Source organism: Ambystoma mexicanum, chromosome 2q (assembly GCF_040938575.1).
Source record: "Ambystoma mexicanum isolate Mex_15411 chromosome 2q, UKY_AmexF1_1, whole genome shotgun sequence".
Lineage (NCBI taxonomy): Eukaryota > Metazoa > Chordata > Amphibia > Caudata > Ambystomatidae > Ambystoma > Ambystoma mexicanum.
Window position 1 is genome coordinate 1,220,996,064 of NC_090924.1, and position 24,269 is coordinate 1,221,020,332.

Sequence of the window (24,269 nt, forward strand, 5' to 3'; positions counted from 1 at the left end):
GCAGGGCTTTTGGGACTGGATCTTCAGAAGTCGCCACAGGACCTAAGAATCCGACGAGGGTAACGCTGAGCCGACTTGCACAACGACACCTCCGGTGGAGCCCTGCGGAACCGACTCACCACTTCCCGACGACAGAGGAGATCTCCCTGCCAGAGAGTCTCTTCCCCTGACTGGTGGGAACAACCAGTCCCCTTTGCTTTTTCTTTGCTCCAGGACGCAGTGGTCGAATTGCCCGTGCAGAGCACCTCTGCAACCGGATAACCACTACCCCTGTACCGCGACCAAAAGGTGGTGCCTAGTGACGGAGCAGTCCGCGGCTGGTCTCTTCCCTGGTGGTGCACTGGACTTCACTTTTCTTCGACGACGAGATCATCTCTACTCTTGGCAAAGACCCGACGTGCATCCACCACCAGGAACAACTGCCCCCGCCGGAGCTGTCTCTCCACAATCAAGGTACTGTGTCCACCTGGCTTCCCTTTCTGCCGGATCGAGTGGGGTGTCTTAATCCTCGCCTTTCCTTTGGGTCGCCTCCAAGCTTTCTTTAGCGTATTGTTCTGAACTGGTCCAATCTTCCAATAACAATTTGCTACACAGACTCCAACGCATTTCCACAAAGAGACTTTTTGGGACATATCGCCTTGCCTCTCTCCGAGTGGGCCTGGCCTCTGAACTTTATGATCTATTGTGGTTCTTGTTTTCTTGCCTTGCATTTTCCCGTGAAGTATTGAACTGTGTTGATTTCGTAACCTACTTATTTTTCTCTCCCGTCCTAACGAATACTAGAGTGCCATCTAGGTTGAAGCATACACCTCTGTCTGCAAATAAGTGAGGCTGGTAGAACCTAGACTTGTCGAACTATTGTTAGGGGGATTGAACTGTTTTCTTCATAGAGTAATTGTAATTGAATTGTTTGCCGTGATAGTGCCAGAGTGTTTTCTATAGATGTTCCGTTATAAATAAATACCTTTATATCTTTACACCGAAGCCTTGTTGCGTGTTTGCTAGTCTTACTTTGTGGAACTGCCCTATATTGTATACTCCACATACTGCTTAACTCTTCTTGAGGGAAGTCTGACTGCTCAGCCACAGCTACCAAGTGAATCTGTGTGGTACAGACTGCTACCAAGTGGGATTACTGCCAAACACCTGTAGTCCTAAATCTTTTGCAGTGGTCCCAGAGGGAACTGCACAGGTTTCCGCCTAACAACATGATGTTATACTACGTGGCAAATAAGAAAAACCTATGAGGGATTGTGATACGTTCAAGGGGAACATCTAAATATACTTTCTACAAGGGCTGGGATTGTGACTGGCTATCTACTGTCAGGTGTAAACTTATGCTTCCCTCTAAAAATATGTAAACTTAACACTATAAAGTACACAGTTTATCATTGGTCTTGAAACTATAAGGCCCTTTGTTATATGGCCCTCTATAATTGGTTGGCATGCTCGTGCCATGTCTGGAACATTCGGATCACGTAGCAGCAAGTGAGGTTAGACCCAGGTGCCAGGAGGTGGACTTGTCTTTACCTCCCCACCCAATTAGCCCAACACCGCTCATCACCTATTCCTTCTGCCATGCAGATTGTCTTTGAACTTGACCCTGCAAAATATTCTTGTCTCTGTGAATATATGGGAGTGGGAGCACTCACTATGGTTGTTATAGGACTCCACGCTCAACTCTATTTCCATCCTTGGCTCATGTGACAGGAGACCATGATTTGGTCCATTTTGCAGCATTTAAATGTCTTAAATGAATCAAACTTGCCACACTTGGTTTTCTTTCTTTGTACATTAACAAGGGATGATTCAGCTTTGCACGTTTACTTTCTTCCAGAATAGATAACCGACCTTAGCTGCTTTAGTTTTGATAGTAGGCCAGACAGCCTCACCATTTGTTTCCACAATCTCAGCTTATTCTTGCTGCGACACAGTTCTTGCCTTTTCTCTCCATGGGTCCTGGCTTACTAAATTCACGACACTGATGTGCAGTTTCTATACAATGGCGGCTTCACCTGCAGTCTATTCACTACATATAGTCAGCTTCTAAGATTACTTAATATACTTGCATTACAGCATCTGTACAGTTTTTGACCGGTTTGCATCTTCTGCAGTGCTTCGCACATGTGCAATCTTCTTTTCGCATATGAACGTTAACTCAATTATTAACTTCATCATCAGTTTCTGTAAGATCCATGCATTCTCTTCAGCCATTATCCTCAGGGCGTCATGCTCGTCTTAGTGACATCACCAGCTCCTCTTTTTTCTCCTTTTCATATTCCTTCAGGGAGTTCCTCCCTCAGATTATCATCTTTTCTGGAATACATTTGATAGGGTTTTCTCAGAGGATACCTTCTTTCGAATACTTTCCGTGGTATGGTTACAACTGCTGGTGTTAAGCATGGCACAATCTCAGGTTTCCAACATATAGAAGGTAGGGGGGGCGGGATTTCCTGTAGACGCATGTAACTGCTCCTCTATGTTCCCCCTTTGGTCGAATCCTCAACCACCTCTTCAATTGTCTCCACATCTTCATATTTTCTTTTGAAGAAGTGCTTCTTTGGAGTCCAGATCATCATCACCCCCCTCAGGGTGTCGGCTAATTTAACATGTTCATCTACACTCCAGGTCATGTAGTTGCACTGCCCATTCAGATTACAATAGACCCATCATCCCAAGTACTTCTAATGATTCTTTGTATATAGGAACTTCGTTCCTTCAGGTGCTACGATGCTGGCCTCTATGTATTTTCTGACATCTTCATCAGTCAACTCCTTGGGTCCAAACCCAGATTCGACATCAGTCATGATCTGCATTCATACTGCTTTCTTTGCCGTCTCCTTGTATTGGGCGATCTCTATCCTGATCCAAACATCACCATCAGCAGTATTGCTCCAAGAAACTTGAAGACGTTTGCCATCGACTGCAGAATCCATGAGAATATGGAAGCAAACCAACTGTCATTCGTAATGTTCTCTATCTCATCTTCCACCTTGTTATGTAGGTTCGTTAACAACATTATGGCAAAAGTCAAGGTCTCATTCTCGTCATCATGAGAAGGTATGAATGTGCAACATGATGGCCCGATGTTGGTGCAAACTCCTCCTTTCATTGCTGTGATGATATCAAGGACATATCTGTTCTGCAGGGCCATTAGTCGTATGGCCCTCAGCTCTTCCTTGATAGCATTGAATCCCTTTTTGGTGGTGTTGATTGTCTGCAGAAGCTCCCATCGCGTAATCTGCAACCACTTGGCAGTGGCCATCGTCTGGATCCCAGGCATGAACATAGTCGTAAATATTGAAGCAGGCTTGCTGAACAATAAAGATTGAGATGTGTATTTGTACTGTGCAAACAGACTTCAAATTGCAGTAATTAATACTCCAAAACAATTTTTTTAAAGTCCCAAAACACTGTTAAGAAATATAGATGTAGCCATCCAATATGTGGGTAGTGATTTATTCTTTGTACAGCTGACACATGTTTCAACCAATCAGTCATTTTCAAGGCTGTTAATAGTATAATTATGACAAGTGTATCATCATTAACAAGAACAATGCATAATATACAATTGTTGGTGTGTGATCAGTTAAGACCACCCAAGCATAAGTTAAACATGAATGATGTACAGTTGTGTAAAATAAAATGGAAAAGAAAAATAATACAAATAATAAACATATGTACATTCAGTGAACAATGCATTATAATTAGCATCAAAATGGGTCTACATACCCATAATCAGATCAGGACATTCATGGAGGGTGAGAGCAGTTGTGGGGGAATAAGATGCAAACATCATTAGCACATAATCATAATTCAATTGCATTATGTTAGTGGGAATCTCTCTTTAATAGAATACTCCCTTGTCATAGAGTAATATTGCTGCTCTAGTTAGATCTAATCCAATTAATCCGAATAGTGATCAGTGAAAAGTTGCCATTATGCTACAACATTGGTGAGACCCATTACCAAACATTAGGTGTGCCTGAGGTGCATGTGAGAGGTCATGCAGAGAAATAGTCCAGAAAAACTCACCAAATAATTCTGGGGATGGATCCTAAAAGGTAAGACATGATATGACAAGTTGGGTTATTTGTATACATAATGAATCAAGGATTGATTTGGTTGTGGAGAACTATTTAGTTCTAACCAATTGGCTCTTAGAACAAGGGCACAACTTCTTACCCTTGCTGTTTGTTCGTCAGATTCCTCTGGAGGATTCAGTAGATTGATTCATAGTAAAATGAAGCCTCTTTCACATATAATACAATAATGTAATTTAGTGAATGGGACAATGCCTTTTCTATCACCTCAAGGTGCGGCATGGCGGCCTGCCTGTATCAGAGGTTCCATTATATTAAGCAGGTCCCAATACCTAGAATAGCAAGATAGAAGGGAAATCAGTTGGCCCTGATGCTATATCCATGGTGGTTCAATCAGTAATAATCACAATTGAAAGGATCATACCTGGTGTTCTTTGTCACGGGGAAAATCCCAAGTAGAATCCGGCAGAAAAAGATTGCGCTCAGTCAGTCGTGTCCTATTAATGGCTCGCCATCGCATCTGACGTCATGCGTAAATGTGTGATGTAACGCGCATGCGCACTGACGCGCAATGACATCACACAAATGCGTAGGCAAGCGCTGTCGTCGGATTGGGCAATACCGGGATGTTATGTTGATAAGTGTTGCATTCATTGGTTGATTTAATTTGCAGTGCAAAGCTAATATAGCTTAATGAAGGCAATGTAATAGTGTTGATTACAAAATAGTAACTTGAAAAGAGAAGAGGTAAAAATTGAGAACTGGCACAAAAAGTGATCCTGGGATTATAAAATAACGTTTGGATGTGAACTAATTATCAAAACTATATACTGGTTGTTAGTGATCTGGTGTATACTTGTAGAGGGGTAAACAGTATTTATGCAGTACATATGTATGCGCAATCCCAAGCCAATATTCTCATTGAATAAATAAGAGTTAAGGTCGATCATGCTTGTAACATGGAAAGTTAGACGGTCATGATCACCAGTACAGTATGATTAAAAACACTGCACAATCCCAAGCCTATATGCTTAAATAAAATATAAGAGTTAAGGTCGGTCGTGCTAGTATCATGGAAGGTTAAATGGTCATGATCACTAGTACAGTACGATCAAGCACTATACAATATCCTATGTGTTAATGTGAAGTGTGGAGTGAAGCTTGGATGTACCTCATCAAGGCATATACCAAGTTGCGGATTACAGTTAGCTGATTATCATGTCACACACAGATGGAGGATATATATCTCTTAGATCACAGGAAAACATACATTTCATTGTCCGTGTTCAAACCATATTGGACACATCGTAAATTGCAAATGCTTTTGGCTTCCAATTGCCTCAATTTGAGCTTCAAATCTCCTCCTGTTTTCCCAATTGATGCCTACTTTAGGCCAATACATTTTATATCATCAATATTGTCCATCTGATGGCACTCCTGCCAATGAGTGGCCAATGGCAGTAAGCGATCTTGCTTTCTAAGACTATTGAGGTGTTCTCGGATTCGGGTGTGTATCTGCCTGATAGTGCTGCCTACATATATCTTCAGGCAGACAGACACAATTGCATAGACCACAAACTTGGTCCTACAGTTGATAAAATCAGTGATCATTGTTTTGATGCCAAGCTGTGTAGTGAATTCTCTACAGTCCGAGTATGCATGCTTACACACAGTGCAAGTACCACATTTGTGGATTCCCTTCGTTGTTTTCAGCCATTCCGATCCTCTGGATTTGGAGTTGACAACATGTGAAGGGCAAAGTCTGTTTTTCAAGGTTTGTGCTCTCGTGTATACAAAGGATGGTTTGCCACTGAGAAAGGGCAGAATATCATGGTCTAATTTCAATAAGATCCCAGTGTCTTTGTACAATATTGTATAGCTTATGTGCATCAGTAGAGTATCATGTGATGATATCTACAGATTTCCTCGGTGTACATGCTACTCTGTTGGTACTGTCAAGTTTGAGCATATATATTCTTGGTTTACTGTCTGTTCTGATGCGTGCTTTAACTATGACATTGTCTGAGTATCCTCCTTCCCTGAATCTTTTAGAAATAAGTTTGCTCTCTTGTGAGAATGATTAATCAGTGCTGCAGTTACGACGTGCCTGATAGAATTCCCCAGCCGGGATGTTCTTAATGGTCGATTTTTTTTTTTTTTTTATTTATTTGTATATAGTTCAATGAACCTTTACAAAATAGCACATTATTACAAACAAAAATTTCAAATAACCAGACAAAATGCAAAACATCTCAAATAAAACTGATGAAAGTAGAACAAAGCTTTAACACAATTTTCAAAGGAAAGCAACCCAATAACAAACAAATTTAACACTGAAATAACAAAATCTCTTTCTCAATTACTTTCAAGAACTCTACTAAGGCAAAGATTAATGATCTCTCGTTTCCTTGCATCAGTCGAGTCCAAAGAGATATCATACAATCTGCATAATTCACATTTATAAATCGTAGAAAAAGCTTAGTCCGTACATCTCTAAAATATGGGCATTCTAAAATCAAATGTTTTAGCGTTTCCTTCTGTTCACTACACCTCGAAAATCGACACTTCGTGGCGCCCGAGTTAGCTCCTGCAATTCCCCAGAATTTTGTTCGTTCGAGAGTATGAAATTGATTTAATCTAAATCTCATATAATACATTCTGGTTTTATTACACGGAAATAACGCTATATAATCACAACAGCCATCTCTTTTGTGTAGGAATTTTGCATATTCCTTATAGGTACTCAAATTTGATATTTCCTCTAGAGTTTTACACCAGTCGTACGCAAATAATTTATGTTTAACATAGTTAGGACGTATAAGCAAATCATCACGATCAGTGCCCAAATTATTTAAAATTTTAGCCATGGTTTCAAGGTAGCTAGTAAGCGAACTGGATGAGCAACCCTTAGTAAATTCAAAAAGATCCTGATATAAAGAATTATCAGGATAGTTAAGTATTTTGGAATAGTTAGAGAGAGCCCGCCAGGTAAACCTAGTAGATAAAGAAATCAATCCCAACTCATGTCTAATAACACAGTTCGGGATTGATATAGATAAACATAAAGCTCTCTTCACTAAAGTACCCTGTATGGAATCAAGTTGCTTGTGCAAATTACCAACATAAATATCCATCGCGTATAAAAGAATTGGCTCAACCTTTAATGTAAGAAACTCTAATAACGGAGTCATTGAAAACTTACACAACTTATAAAAGATAAATTTCATCTGACTTAAGAGTGGTCTGGCTTTCAACTTTAGATATTCCACCCATGACTTTATACTACTCACATTGCTCAAACGATATCCTAAGTAAATGGATTCTTGTAATTCGCACAAACGAGTCCCCCCCATATTCCAGTTGAACTTCTTAAGTTTCTTATTTGATTTAAAAATCATTATGCATGTCTTGGATGAATTAGGTTGTAGATTATGTTCATACGCAAACTTTATGAATGTATTTATCTTAGCTTGAAGACCAGCAGGAGTTAGATCAAAAAAGATAAGGTCATCTGCAAAGGCTAGCCAGTGTATTCTTAGTGAGCATAGCCTTGCTGGTAACATCAGAGTGGATTCCCAAAGTTTATCTATATCAGAGAGATAAAGATTGAACAGTAGTGCAGCAAAATTGCAGCCCTGTTTTAAACCAAGATGAAGTTGCACAGATTCAGTTAGCGAACCACCCTGAGTTAGACGAATTCTACTAGATGTATTGGTATGGAATTTCTTAATCCAATAAATCAGATATTCCGGAATTCCCAACTTACGCATTTTGGTCCATAATACATTCCGCACAACACTGTCAAACGCAGAAGACATGTCAATGGACGCAATGTAGATTGTGCTCAATTCATTATTATTCACTCCGGCAATCAGATGTTTCATTATAGTGGCATTTAGGGTTGTTCCCATTTGACGTCTAAATCCCACTTGGCATTTCGAATAGGTCTTATAAGTTGCTAGATGTTTATCAAGCTCATAGATAACTAAAATAGCGAACACCTTTGCCGCCGCATCTGTTAACGATATCAGTCTATAATTCTCGGGCAATCTAGGATCACCTTTTTTATACAATGGGATAAGAATGGAAGTGACCCATGAAGACGGAATAGTGCCACTCATTAAAATATCGTCAAACTTAATTTTTAAGATCATACTCCAGAAAATCGGATCGGACCGATATACGCAAGATGGGATCCCATCGGGGCCAGGGGCACGAGAATTAGATAATTTTTTGATAGCCCACATAATATCAGAGGTAGTCCATACAAATTTTATGTCAGTGTTTGATAGCTCTACATCATCTTGGTTTTTAACAAAACGAACTGGTAGTTCATATTTTTGCTTAACATAAGCTGTCCAAGTTTCAGCGTTAATTATAGATCCATTACGTATATCCGTCGTATCCCCTTTTTTAAGGGCAGCCCAAATATCGCGGGAATTTCTACTACAAATAGCTTTGATCATATCACAATTTTCTTTGTTATATTGCTCTATGTGTACTCCCTTCACTTTAAATTTGTATTCTTGGACTATACTCTTCTTTTTTAATGAATAAAGTTTATCAGGAAGTTTCACTAATTCAAGCCTTCGTATATCGCGATTTCTAGTTTTTTTCAGTATTTTAATCTTATAATTAAATCTATGTTTGTGATTTGTCACAAAAGAAGCTTGTTTTATTCCAAATTTATTAAGAGCTTCTTTAATGCTATCATTGATCATCTGATTTAAATATTCTATAGAATATAATTCCGGCATTAGAAAATTGACCACATGTTTTAGATGATTTGATACATTCTCTACTAGTCTCTTGCATAAGGTAGGATTCCATCTAAGAGATATATTTTCTCTTTTAATCTCAATGGCATGCATACACTGATTAACATGCCATTGATTCGTAACAATAGAAGTATTAATGGTAATGGGAGCATGATCGCTATAGATTATATCCCCAATTGTAACAGCATCAATGCATGATAGCAACGAATCAGATACACAAAAAAAATCAATCATTGAAGTAATATTGCCCCTTTTCCAGGTATATTTGTTTGAATCCATATCAAACTTCACAAATGACATACCCCAGTCATCGAAATAATCCCGAAATATAGTTCCTCTCTTAAAGCTGTTTGAATTTACCTGTTTATGGTCTTTATAATACACTGGTGATCCAATACATTGTGAATTAAAATCACCACCGATAATAGTATCATATTTAGAGTAAAATGTTGACGCTTGGTCAAAACAACAATCTATGTCATCAAGTATATCCGACAATTTGTATTTCAAATGATTGCAATATACATTCATTACTAGAATAATCCCTGTGTCAGATTTGTTTAAATTTAAGAAGACTGCTAGAACATGAATAGATGAATATACCAAGGTTATATTACAGGCAATGGAATTATCGACAGAAATTGTTAGCCCACCAAAAGGTCTTCCCTCAACCCCTTTACTGGCAGGAGAACAATATGATCGATAGTCAGGGATAACAAGTGGTTCAATTTTCATTGTTTCTTGGAACATGAAAATTGATGGCAATTTAACAAGAGTGGAAAGCCAAGTCTCAATATTTTTAAAGCCACATGAGTTCCATGACAGTACCGTAAGTACTGTCTTATCCTTTACTTATGAAGTAAATAAGTTAGGACTTGCCGCAAATACCGTTTTTAGTAGTGGTTCAATCCACGCCATTTCACCATTGGTACGAGCAGTCGTCAATAGTTGTGAAATACACATTTTTTGATATCCTACGCTCGTCGTCGAGTCTCCGTTTATATTTTGCTCAGAGGATACGGATTTTTGATTATCAAATAAAAATTCTCCTGCCAACTTTTCATCATTGAATGTGAATAACGAGAAACCCATTTCATGTAGTTCCCTTCTAAAGGACCAAATAAGTTTCAACACATATTCAGAAAATAAATGACATGTCATACGGTAATTGTTAGTTGGAGCCAAAGAAATACAATCAATATCACTAGACGCAATTATTCTCAATGATGGAATTGTATATAGAAGATCCAAAAAAAATCTCCTATTAATACGTGCATCACCTAGAATTTCTTGCTTACCTTCCAGGCCCAATATATTAATGCATTTCTTACTATTTACCATAGTGTGACAGGGCAGATGTCCGGTATTTTTACCTTGTTCCAATTGCAAATTATCCACATTAGCATTTGCTAAACCATTAGACCTTACCATATGTTCATCTAAATTCAGCACACTTTTCAACTTATTTAGGGTTTCATTATGTTGTCTATCTGCAAGTTCAAATGAGTTAAGTTCTCTGCATATGGGAATGCTTACAAGTGATTGACAAGTCAGTTTAGGCTGTGCAATGTTTTCAACACCACATTTTTGCGCTTTTAAAAACTGATTAATTATTTCAAGTGGTGGAATACCAGCTTTTAAAGCATTAAGCATAAAATCATGTGCATTCATTACATCATTATTTATACAAGGCAAACTTTGCTTAACTTTTTCATTGATATCACCAGTCATCTCAGATGTTCCACCTTTTTGAATACTTATCATAGAATCATATACCTTCATTACATCATTATTTATGCCTGGCATTAGTTGATTATCTTTTTCATGCATATCATTAATGGCACTGCTACCATCACCCAAATTCTGATCAGGAAGACTTCCAATGTGCAACTGATTAGAAATAGTGGTAAGCTTTCCTCCACCATTTTGGATAACTGGTACTTTACCTATCGCAGTAGTTGGATCAATTACAGGTTTTTTTAAAATTTCGGAATACAAAGACGGAACCATTTTAGGTAATACAACAGAAGATGATATAATGCCTTTGTTCAATACAGTAGGTGGATTGTGAGATAGTCCAGATCTATTTGAGGTCTGTTTCCTACCTACACTTTTAAAGTAGGTCGGCAGTATTTTTTGAGTTGTCTGTACTTCCACTTCATCTTCAATTGTATTAACGGAATCAATTGGAATATCAGGTATAGTTAGCGAGTTTGCACAGTTTGAGTGTACTTCAACACTAACCATTTTAACATTATTGTTCGAAATTAAAGGCAGTGTTGTATCTATTGACTCTTTCTCCTTTCTAATCTTTGCCCCCAGGTGTGATTGGCATTCTGCAGAAAGCTGTTCCACATCAATCACATCTTCACCACCACTTTCGGAGATCACAGAGATTTCTTTTTTTGATTTCTTCATTTTTTCATTTGCAGATCTCCGTTTTTTTTCGGCACGTTTAACACACCGTTTTTGATTTTTACGAAATCTTCTAGAAGAATAGCCTACATAGTCAATTTCACTATCGGCAGTACCTGCATTTTGTTTTTGTTCCTCTATGAGTTTAATTAAGGCTGATGGACTATCCGCAGTATTCCCACTTAATTCTGGTGATATATTAGGGGTTGAAGGTTCAAGTTTATTTTTAAGTTCAACTATTGTAGAACTGATAGAACCTAATTCGCATAGGAGCAAGTCGAATCCTTTAGAAGGTTGATTGACAAGACCTTGTTGGTCTAAAGAGTCAGTGACTTCGGTTTGTGTACTTTGTTCATGACGAATGTTAGCTTTGGCCTCATTGGGTTTTTTTACCTCTCTATTGAGCCCTTCCAGTGCAAGAATAAATCCTTCCATCCTATTGACTTTGGACATAATCTCACTCATAGAGTATTTTATATCCCTTAATTCTAACTGAGTGACATCATGACCTTTGTCCAGCAAGTCCAATATCCGTATTATCACTGGGAAAGTGAATGGTTCTTGCTCTTTAGAAATAGGGGATGAATTAGGTTCACTCCCAATATTTTGTGAATATGGAACATGGAGATCAGGGCTTATAGGAAGTTCCGAGTGAGAGGCATTATCTAAAGCTATAACATTAGCAGGTGACAATGGCAGATGTAAATTTGATGGTAAATATACATCAGAGTTATCTGCGTTCGTGTGCGAATCACGATTTCTAGGTATTAGTGGAGTCAGTAAACCAATGGATAACCTAATGCGGGAGTCCAAATCAGCCAGGATTTCAAGATCTAAATTGCTATTATGAGGCTGCAATTCATTAATAGAGCCTGGATATAAGTCATCAGGCTCTTTTGATTCTATGTTCAAGTCAACCGGATGTCTTGTAATATCCATATCAACAATACTTATAGAAGATGCCCCATTATTAATTTGGTCGGTAGGATTAAGGGAAACCGCCATTTCAGAGCACTTTCTACTTCTCAGACCACTGGCCATCATCTATTGTAGCTAAATAAATGCCCAATAAAATGACTCACGCTTATTTATTTATTTATTTTTTTTTTTTTTTTCACAAAGTAAATAAAGATTTTTTATTAGCAAAATCCTACCTTAAAAAATAGTAGAGGACTCTGCGAGTAAGTACTTGCACCAACACAAGAGGAAAAAGACCTATACTTAATCCATGCGTATTTAAGAACGCCCACCCGCTCACCCGAACAGCCAAACAGCCTGAAGCACTTCCATGCACTTCGGTGCGCGCGCGGTGCGCGAGCACAGACGTTTTCAAATGGTGCACACCAATCCCGCTGCTCGGGGGGCGGAGCTACCTGCAACCCTTTGAATTGTGGCTGTAAGAAAAAGGAAGGTAGTAACTAACGTTGTAGAGACACTAGCACTACAACAGGAGCACAAACACAAACACTAGACCTAAATCCCCAAAAAAGCGCTATAACGAGATTCGAGCAAACTATTTACTTCAGGTAGTCCAAGCACGTTGCGAGACGTTGGCACTTCCTCTTGCCGACGGCTCTCGCTCATGCAGTCAAAAGGTCCAAGTTGAGTCTGGCAGGATCTGCAGCCAAACAGCCTGAAGCACTTCCATGCACTTCGGTGCGCGCGCGGTGCGCGAGCACAGACGTTTTCAAATGGTGCACACCAATCCCGCTGCTCGGGGGGCGGAGCTACCTGCAACCCTTTGAATTGTGGTTCAGGTAGTCCAAGCACGTTGCGAGACGTTGGCACTTCCTCTTGCCGACGGCTCTCGCTCATGCAGTCAAAAGGTCCAAGTTGAGTCTGGCAGGATCTGAAGCCAAACAGCCTGAAGCACTTCCATGCACTTCGGTGCGCGCGCGGTGCGCGAGCACAGACGTTTTCAAATGGTGCACACCAATCCCGCTGCTCGGGGGGCGGAGCTACCTGCAACCCTTTGAATTGTGGTTCAGGTAGTCCAAGCACGTTGCGAGACGTTGGCACTTCCTCTTGCCGACGGCTCTCGCTCATGCAGTCAAAAGGTCCAAGTTGAGTCTGGCAGGATCTGCAGCCAAACAGCCTGAAGCACTTCCATGCACTGGCGTTTTCTGTACTTCCTCTCAAGTCAAAGCAGTTGAATTTCAGGGCTATTAATTCTTATAGTCCCCCTTTTTTCATGGTTGGATACCTTTCAGTGTTCTCATTGTCAGCAGTTTCTTTTTGGCAGCAGCGTATTTAATTGTCAGCACGCAGAGTTTTATCCGTACAAAATAAATGAAATCCCTTACAGATCTACTTCCTTGCTCACTCCAAGAAGAACGCAGCAAGTGGTCGATTTACGATGACAACTGTTGGCATGTAATGTGCTGTTCACCTCAGTGGGTGTGCCGTATGTCATGGTTTCAATTTTCCCTTGTGAGATGTAGATGGTTAAATCTAGAAAATTGATAGATGTGATGTCACATTCACCAGTCAAATTGATCCCAAATGTGTTGTCATTAAGATATTTTTCGAAGCTGCCAAAATCGGCTGCAGTGCCTTTCCAGATTATCAGCACATCATCAATAAAACGTCTCCACAGTACTATATTCTCAAGGTATTTGCAGTCTTGCTGAACAGCCTGTGTTCATAAGGAATGGAGTCATATGCTTCTATTGACTTGACTCAGAAGTAATTCTCTCTTCTGGTTCAATTGAGAAATTCAAATGATCTTTTTCTCAAATGGGCATCTACTTTTGGAAAATCTCCAATATTCAGGTCACTCTGAGGAATTACTAATGCTGGAACATGGATGAGCACCAATGAGCATACTCCAGGCCAATCCGTGGGCACTTCATGTAGACCATAGGCCTACAAGCCCAATATCAATCCATGAGGACAGCTGTCCCATCTCCCATCCAGGAAACGTCAACTGTAGTTTTGCAGTCTTTGTTATCTCCCACAGGATTATTTCTGTGTCTTCAGAAGCACAATGTCACATTTGTCAATGGAATCACAACCATTGGACCTGATTCATCTGCTACCCATGTCAGTAGTTTGGCATGTTTAGCCCCTGACTTCAAACATCCATTGTTCACTCTCTGCACCTCTTGCACATATTCTGACTTCAGTAGATGAGCTGCACAGGACATCAGTCCTCCTTTCCATCCCTTCTTGGACTTCACTCATCAAAGACTAAGCTTGAGTTTGTTCCCAACATCCAGGCAATCCAGTTATTTCTGTTACATCAAGAAAATACATTATTTTCATGTCTTCAATGGCTTCCTCTTCCTGTCCTGCTGCAGGATTCACAAGCATCTTGATTTCCCATTTAGGTTCCTTTTCCATCTTTGTAGTCTTGATATAGTCATCTTGGAATGGAAATGACCATTTCGATCTCCATCGTAAAGTGGCCCAACTTCCCTGAAATTGTCCTCTGGTCATACATGCTGCAAGATGAATGAGGCACTTGGCATCATGTTCTAGGACTTCTCTGGAGATTAAAATTTGCGATGTACTCATGGCATAGGGGATGAGAGCGCAGATGTAGAAAATCTCCTTAGATGTTTTTTCCCCTACTTCTCTCATGTGCTGGTACTACATGTTATTACACAAGTGTGCTGCATTATCTAGATAGGTATTTGTCCCCTCATTATCTTCCTCTGCATATCTCCTGTGTCTTTTAGAAGCCTTGTACCATTCATGAAGTATATCAAAGGGAGTTCCCATAGTAGGAAGAACCATAGGGACCTCTACCTTTGTGGAAGTACTAACGCGATAGAGACTATGGAAAATGAGTAACAGAAAGACAAAGAGAGAAATCGTGCAAGCATATATTATGCACAAAAACATAGGCATCCATTTCTCACACCATCCTGGTACTTGTTGCACTTGTTCATTCTCTAGAACCGTGCTTGCTTATACATTTCTCATCTTTAATACAATCATCAAATCATGTAAAATCTGCTCAATTATTGCAATGAGAAGCCTTCTTATCACTGGGCCATTTTTAGGATCCTGTAAAAAAGTGTGAATATCAACGTCTCTTCTGAAAAGAGCAGGATAAGCTTGAAGTTTAAACTCATAGGGCCTCATTACGAGTATGGAGGTAATGAAAAAATGAAGGCGGAATGGCATTACCGGCATTGTTAACGGGTCCGGGCCATTACCAGCTGACAAGCCGCCAATACCGCCAACACCCATACCGTGCCCCTTCTTACCGGCATGCATGTGTACACGCGCCCCTTCACGGCACCAATAACGGGATGCCGCTAACAGGAGGACATCACAAGTTACGCGGCATGCACTTACCGGCATCCTGAAGGCAGTAATTAGGGCCTGCACGACGGCAGCAATACAGGAATCACGGACCACCCATAAATAGCAACCTGCAGTGCAGGCAACTGCCACAGGTGCACACAATCACCACAGGTGGAGTCAATGGAGCCTGTCCCAGTACAAAAGGAGTACACCCACACACCACACCCCTTCCTACACCAAAATGATCCCACTAGCTGTTGCAATCATGGGGCTGGAGGATATGCCTATACTACTACAACAACAGCAACAACAACAACAACACCAACTACAACAACAGGCAACACAGAGGAGACACAGGAGGCGAAGGAGGGTGAGACAGGCCCAGCAAGTTCCACCAGTGCAGCCCATGGTACCACGTAGGCATCCACCAATCCCTCAGACTCAGTCCATTCAACCTAACCCCTGAGCAGATCCACACCCTGTACCGGTTGGACCGGGACACCATCACCACCATAGTGGACATGATACACAACGACATTGTCAGCCTGATAGAAATCCGCACTTGCATCCCCCCTCTACTGAAGGTGGTATCTGTGCTCCACTTCCTGGCCACAGGCACCTACCAGCACACAGTGGGGCAGCTGCATGGCATATCACAACCACTCTTGTCCCGCATGCTGACCCAAGTGGTTGATTCCCTCCTGAAGCATGCAAGCATCCACCTTTCCCTACCACGGACTGGCTAGGAGCTCGCTGACACCAAAGTAGGCTTCCATACACTGGCAGACATGCCCAATTGCGTTGGTGCCCTCAACTGCACCCAAGTAGAATTGGTGGCCCCTCATGCCAATGAGGTGGTGTACTGCCATCGCAAGCAATACCACTCCATCAATGTGCAGATGGTATGTGACTCCAGAAAGATCATCACACATTGCTGCACCCGATATCCCAGATCTACACATGATGCCATGGTGCTGCGTAACTCCACCTTACCCCGCTACATGGAGCGACATGCTGGACGATGTGCCTGACTGCTCAGTAAATTGCCTGACTGGGCCATGGCAGTGCATTGGGGTTGTGAGGTGGGGGGGATGCATTCTCCACCTGGGTGGGATTGGAGGGGGCATACTCCACCTGGTTGGGATTGGGGGGGTGCATACTCCACCTGGCTGGGATTGGGCGGTGAGTGGACAATGCACTCAGAGCTAAACACTGTTGTTCTGAACATCCCAACCTGAACATGACACATCAATGCCATACATAAGACCAATGTCGCACATCAATGACAACATGCCAGATGCACAAGCAGGCCACCATGGGAATGTCAAGCAATGCATAACTAAACATGACTACAACTGTGCCAATGCCGCTGGTGTGATTAGGTAAAGAGTTGCATACACTGCAATAATGGGTGGCAAGACATCGTTCCGCATCCACTGTACATCCGCATCAGCATGCAAGTGAACACCCTGCATCATCTGTACAACGCAATCCACACTAGTAGACCATTGTGCAGTACACAATGCATCAAATGAACCTGAGTGCATACATCCAGGGACATGTGCATGTCAACACCAAATCACTGCAGCCATGGCTGTTAATCCTAAAGTTGTTAGCTCAGATTGACTCACACATACCTCTTTGTGCTCTCATGCAGGTGATGGAGGCTATCCCTTGAAGCCGTGGCTACTTACCCCTGTACGGAACCCACATAAGAGGAGTACAATCGGGTTCATACCCGTACCCGTGTTGTGATTGAGCAGACCATTGGTCTGTTGAAGGCACGGTTCCGCTGCTTAAGCAGATCTGGTGGAGCACTCCTTTATGGCCCTGAGAAGGTGGCAAAGATCACCATGGTCTGTGTCATGCTGCACAACATGTGCATCCAGAGAAACGTACCACTGCCACCTGACATTGACCTGCATGTACCGGGTGAGGATGATGATGGAGGAGAAGCAGCACCTCTGGCAGTACGTGATGCACAAGATGGCCATGCTGTACGCCACTCACTGATTGACGATTACTTCTGAACTACAGGGACATTGATGGTTATGTTTCAGTACTACACTGAGCACTGGGACCATGTGGACATGGACAGAGGGTGTGTGGGGAGTTGGGCACTGTGCGATGTCATGAATAGAAGAAACACACATGAAATGAACAATGTCCGGCCATGAAATGATTTTGAACACAACAGGTGTATTAAGAAAAAAAAACAACATAGTGCTTCCCCCCTCCACCACTCACACACCCTTCTGCTTGCCCACAAAACACCCAAACACCCCATACCCCACAAAAACACCCCATACCTCCTCAAACAACCCATACGCCCCAATAAACACCCCCTTAATCCCCTCAACACCACCAACACCACCTCCCCCTTCAGCCATTGTCATCCCAGACACAATGTGGTAGGACCGGCTATTTCCAGACTTTTTTTGTGTCGGCGGCAGCATTTCTTTCTGCCTTGCACTGCGCCTCGTTATCCGCACAGGGCTTGAGGGAGTTGAGCTTGCAGGTGTGGTCAATGGGGTGGAGGTGGATGGGTTTTGCACCACTGGTGCAGGTTGTTGGTGCTGCAGGTGTTCCAGCATCCTGTTTAGGACCTGTTTGACTGCCCTCAAACTGTCACGTATGATTATGGCACTCGAATTGATGGCCGCAATGGTTCCAGCATTCGCCTCCCGGATCTCACGCCGTGTTTCCTCACCCTTGGCCACATACTGTTGCACCAGTTCAATCATTTAGTCCTGGCGGGCCTCTACCCTCGACAAGCGTGACTCCATGTCAGTGGGGGTTGTGGAGGTGGTGGGTGCTGCGGATGGGTGGGCCATTGTAGGGCTGGCCTCTGAGGTGCTTGTCAGATGCAGACTCCGCTATTGAACCGCTGGTTCCTGTATGGGCCAGTGAAAAAGGTCTTATTTGCCCTTCCTCTGCCCATTGCTACATCCCTCGCAGTCGGAGAGGGCCGGAGCCCTTCTCCTCCCCTCTACAGCAGCAGCACCATCATCTCGCGTGGAGGAGAGCACAGTTTTAACGTGTTACCATGTTGGATTGGGAGAGCGCTCTCCCAATCCAACATGGCAGCGAGTAACAGCATTGCAGCTGACCTGGGTTGCTGGGCAACCAAAGTGCAAAATGGCATTAGTCAGGCAGAGACACGGAAAACACGACGACGGTTTAGCACGGGACGAATAGTGTTAAGGTAAGCTTGCACGGGGGGCTCAAAAATGAAGGGGTCTGGTTTATCTCGCCCACGTGGTAACAGGTGGAGCCTTTCATAAACTAAATTGGAAAAACATATAATTGTAATACGAGAGCGAAAACAAGGAGTTTTAAAACTGTCAATAAAGTTGGGAGGAACAAACAAAAATAGGACGTGAATACCCGTATTCTTTTCAAACACCACTTCTTTTAACTTTGTAGATGGACCTGGGATTTAACCCGTGAAATTATTTTGAACGACATAAAGAATACTAGTAGCGAACAGCACAATTAGGCAAGGTTATGTGTCCAGTATATGTTACCATAACAAACGGGTTTTGATGGATTTTTACTTCATACATGGAATATTTATGATAATGAACAGAATTTAACAACATGTTATTTTTTCTGTGTTTTAATTCATTAATTCATATTTATTTTTTCCTTATTGATCTTTTTTCTCTTTTACACTTAACACTCCTACCCTTTGACCCCTCCTCAAAAATGGCCAATCTTTTCTTTTCTTTCATGAAAATTATCTTGAATTTCTGAATGTTTGAATGTTCTTTTATGACATTTAATGACTCTCATATGACGTTAATATGGGGAAATAATGTTATGTGTTTAAATATTGAAAAATATAATTTTCTTGTTACTCTAACAGCCCTGATTTGAAAAAGATGAGCAAGTCATCGAAACACGTGTAATCACATAGGGCACGAGAAAACCTTGGAATGAACCACAAGTGGAGTTTTTTCTGAACACTGAAAAGGGGGATATTTGTCATTCTTTTCGGTAATATGTGAGCGCATGGGACTAAGTCTATGTAGCAACCCAATAAGTATCTAATCTTCTTATTCCACCGTAACCAAAGAATGATAATTCCCAGCAGAACAAACTCTATAATCCGCTACCTGAGGTTGAAACAAATAATCAGATTCCACTTAAACCACTGACAGGTAATACTGCTTCGCACCTAAAAGGGACTTTAATAAATGCCCGATCTTTAGTGGCTCATGCCACAGAGATGGCTGACCTTATACAAGCAGAAAAACTAGATTTTCTAGCAATCACTGAATCTTGGCTGCATCCTGCAGCTGGTCTGCCCTCATGCTCACAGTCCCTGAGGACTACACAATACTCAGAGCAGACAGAACAGAGGCTCGCGGAGGAAGTATAGCTCTAAGAGCCAAGACCAACCTTGCCATGAGACTAGCCCCTTCCTCTGATGTTAAATCTTGCAAATCCCTGACTGCTAAACTACCTATCTCTGGATCCAAAACACTAACCATCAATCTAATATACAGGCCCCCAGGCCCCATCTGGTCGTTTGAGGAGAACCTAACTTCGATTATCTCTGATAACCTAAAAAATACTTCATAAATACTCTTGCTAGGGGATTTCAATTTAGGGCTTAAAGACCCTAAAGACCAAAGACCAACAAGCAGCTACCATAGCTGGTGCTCTCACCGAATTAGGCTGACGTTTAGGCATAACTCTGATGTTTCAATGTGTATTTCTAAAGTTTGTTTTTGGCCTACTGAAATGCACTGTAAGTCTTTTCACTAACTACTAAAATATCTATAAGAAGTGTTAATTTGAATTTCAGTCCAATTTAAATCTGTATCATCCACTGGTAGTTGCTTTATCGTGCTTCTTTTTCGTCATTGATCGAGTCTTCTTACCTTGCTTCTGGATCAGCAACGGTGGGAGGGCGGGTCTCACCTTTGTAGGCTTTTACCTCACCTAACTGAAGCTAAGCTCATATCCCTTGGACTTTCTGAAGGGGTTATATTCTCAATGCAAAAGGGAACATTGAATCATGGCTCATGCCACTTTCTACTAAAGTTTTCAATGAGAACTGGGTCTCTAATTTATAACTTAGGTACCGATAATAATTGACTTGCGTTGATTGTTGAATTGTCATCTTCTGTTTCTGTATTCTGAGACCAACCCCCCTTGCACTTGACTTGATCTGAAATGCGAGAAATGCTAGAGGTCATACATGTCAAATAGTCATGCATCTCATCACCTAAAGTTCTAGCTACACTCTGGGCATCACTATTTCTTCTAGATGGAGGAGTGAGGGGCATTGCCATTCAACACCCTGTCACTAGTTCATGCGGTATGAGGTGGTGATCTGATACTGGCTTATTTCGAGTGGCATATAGCGCTAGGGGTAGGCAATACAGACATCCCTTCTTCAAAGTCAATTTAATCTTGACAATCCTTTCTTTGAGGAGGCCTTTGAGCCTCTCACATATCCTGTCTGATTGCAGGTGATAAGCAGACAAAAACCTGTGCTTTATATTCAATAGAAGCCCTATTTGTTCAAATAGCTCATTAACAAAATGTAGCCCATTGTCCGATCTCAGCACTTCACACACACACCACACCTCAGGAAAACTTTGCACACTAAAAACTTTGCTGCACAAGTGGCATCAGGGATTGCACCTGTCTTGATCCACCTAGAGAAGGGATACTCCACCACTAATAGATACCTATATCCATTACATACTGTTAGGGAGAATTCTCTGTTTAGGCTGAATTTCCTAACCTAGTGAGTCCCCCAGCAGCTTTGCTGGATTTCTGGAGTTTGTTTTTTTCCATCCTGCCAAGAGTGAGACTCTTTTTCTCCCACTCTTGGACATGAATGTGTGTAATTCCTTTGAATGTCAATGTGTTCCATGGGCTATGGGGTCTTTTACTCCATAGGGTCTCATATGTTTTTCTATGTGTGTTACCCCGCACCCTACGTGCCGTAACACTGGAGCGTCCTAGCGGACCTCCGTCATAGACTCCATACCCGGGGACTGACTACTGTCTCCCCGGGCATGTAAAGTCACCATTGGCTTTAATAGACCTAAATTTACTAACAGAACTAGTATAAACCATTATATTGTGGACGTACTAGTAGGGGTAATTCGATTACTCCTGGGTCTGTTATTCGAGGGGGCACTGTGTCGTCCCCCCTCGTTGAGTTTTGGCTGGTGGCAGTGGAAACTACTTGTTATGTTCGACCCCAAATATAACCCTATGGGATTCTTCCCATTTTTGGAGATTGATACTTTTTCTCGTTAGTCTCTAACATACCACCGGTCTACTTATCTTAAATAAGTCTATCGGATGGTATTTTCTGCCAGAACTCGGTTTTTAAAATGGCGTCTGTGTTCGTCTCTGTGACTCCTAAACCAAAGGTCGAGCCCTTTGTTCCACTTTTGGCGGGCTTCTGTACAGAGACCCTCCAAAGTGGTACCATTCTGTCTGGGTTACCACAGGGGTGTGGGAGGGGGTTTAGGCACCCTGGACCGAGTTGCCTTGCCAACTCCGCTCGCACTCTGATGTGATTGGCCCAAGTGGTGAGCCTCCCCGCTCACCACTTAGCGTGTGTTGATTGACAGCTAGGCTGAATGAATGGGGGTTTTCTGCATAAAAGCAGGGCTTTTGGGACTGGATCTTCAGAAGTCGCCACAGGACCTAAGAATCCGACGAGGGTAAAGCTGAGCCGACCTGCAACGACGACACCTCCGGGGGATCCCTGCTGAACTGACTCACCACTTCCCGACGACAGAGGAGATCTCCCTTGCGGAGAGTCTCTTCCCCTGACTGGTGGGAACAACCAGTCCCTTTTGCTTTTTCTTCGCCTCAGGACGCAGTGGTCGAATTGCCCGTGCAGAGCACCTCGGCAACCGGATAGCCACTACCCCTGTACCGCAACCAAAAGGTGGTGCCTTGTGACGGAGCACTCCACGGCTGGTCTCTTCCCTGGTGGTGCACCGGACATCACTTTTCTTCGACGACGAGATCATCTCTACTCTTGGCAAAGACCCGACGTGCATCCACCACCAGGAACAACTGCCCCCGCCGGAACTGTCTCTCCACAATCAAGGTACTGTGTCCGCCTGGCTTCCCTTGTTGCCGGATAGAGTGAGGTGTCTTAATCCTCGCCTCTCCATAGGGTCGCCTCCAAGCTTTCTCTAGCGTATTGTTCTGAACTGGTCCAATCTTCCGATAACAAATCGCTGCACAGACTCAAACGCATTTGGGACATACCGCCTTGCCTCTCTCCGAGTGGGCCTGGCCTCTGAACTTTATGATCTATTGTGGTTCTTGTTTTCTTGTCTTGCATTTTTCCCGTGAAGTATTGAACTGTGTTGATTTCGTAACCTGCTTATTTTACTCTCCCGTCCTAACGAATACTATAGTGCCATCTAGGTTGAAGCATACACCTCTGTCTGCAAATAAGTGATGCTGGTAGAACTTAGAGTTTTTGAACTATTGTTAGGGGGATTGAACTGTTTTCTTCGTAGAGTAATTGTAATTAAATTGTTTGCCGTGATAGTGCCAGAGTGTTTTCTATAGATGTTCCGTTATAAATAAATACCTTTATATCTTTACACTGAAGCCTTGTTGCGTGTTTGCTTGTATTACTGTGAAGAATTGCCCTATATTGTATACTCCACATACTGCTTAACTCTTCTTGAGGGAAGTCTGACTGCTCAGCCACATCTACCAAGTGAATCTGTGTGGTACAGACTGCTACCAAGTGGGATTACTGCCAAACACCTGTAGTCCTAAATCTTTTGCAGTGGTCCCAGAGGGAACTGCACAGGTTTCCGCCTAACAACATGATGTTATACTACGTGGCAAATAAGAAAAACCTATGAGGGATTGTGATACGTTCAAGGGCAACATCTAAATATACGTTCTACAAGGGCTGGGATTGTGACTGGCTATCTACTGTCAGGTGTAAACTTATGCTTCCCTCTAAAAATATGTAAACTTAACACTATAAAGTACACAGTTTATCATTGGTCTTGAAACTATAAGGCCCTTTGTTATATGGCCCTCTATAATTGGTTGGCATGCTCGTGCCATGTCTGGAACATTCGGATCACGTAGCAGCAAGTGAGGTCAGACCCAGGTGCCAGGAGGTGGACTTGTCTTTACCTCCCCACCCAATTAGCCCAACACCGCTCATCACCTATTCCTTCTGCCATGCAGATTGTCTTTGAACTTGACCCTGCAAAATATTCTTGTCTCTGTGAATATATGGGAGTGGGAGCACTCACTATGGTTGTTCTAGGACTCCACGCTCAACTCTATTTCCATCCTTGGCTCATGTGACAGGAGACCATGATTTGGTCCATTTTGCAGCATTTAAATGGCTTAAATGAATCAAACTTGCCACACTTGGTTTTCTTTCTTTGTACCTTAACAAGGGATGATTCAGCTTTGCACGTTTACTTTCTTCCAGAATAGATAACCGACCTTAGCTGCTTTAGTTTTGATAGTAGGCCAGACAGCCTCACCATTTGTTTCCACAATCTCAGCTTATTCTTGCTGCGACACAGTTCTTGCCTTTTCTCTCCATGGGTCCTGGCTTACTAAATTCACGACACTGATGTGCAGTTTCTATACAATGGCGGCTTCACCTGCAGTCTATTCACTACATATAGTCAGCTTCTAAGATTACTTAATATACTTGCATTACAGCATCTGTACAGTTTTTGACCGGTTTGCATCTTCTGCAGTGCTTCGCACATGTGCAATCTTCTTTTCGCATATGAACGTT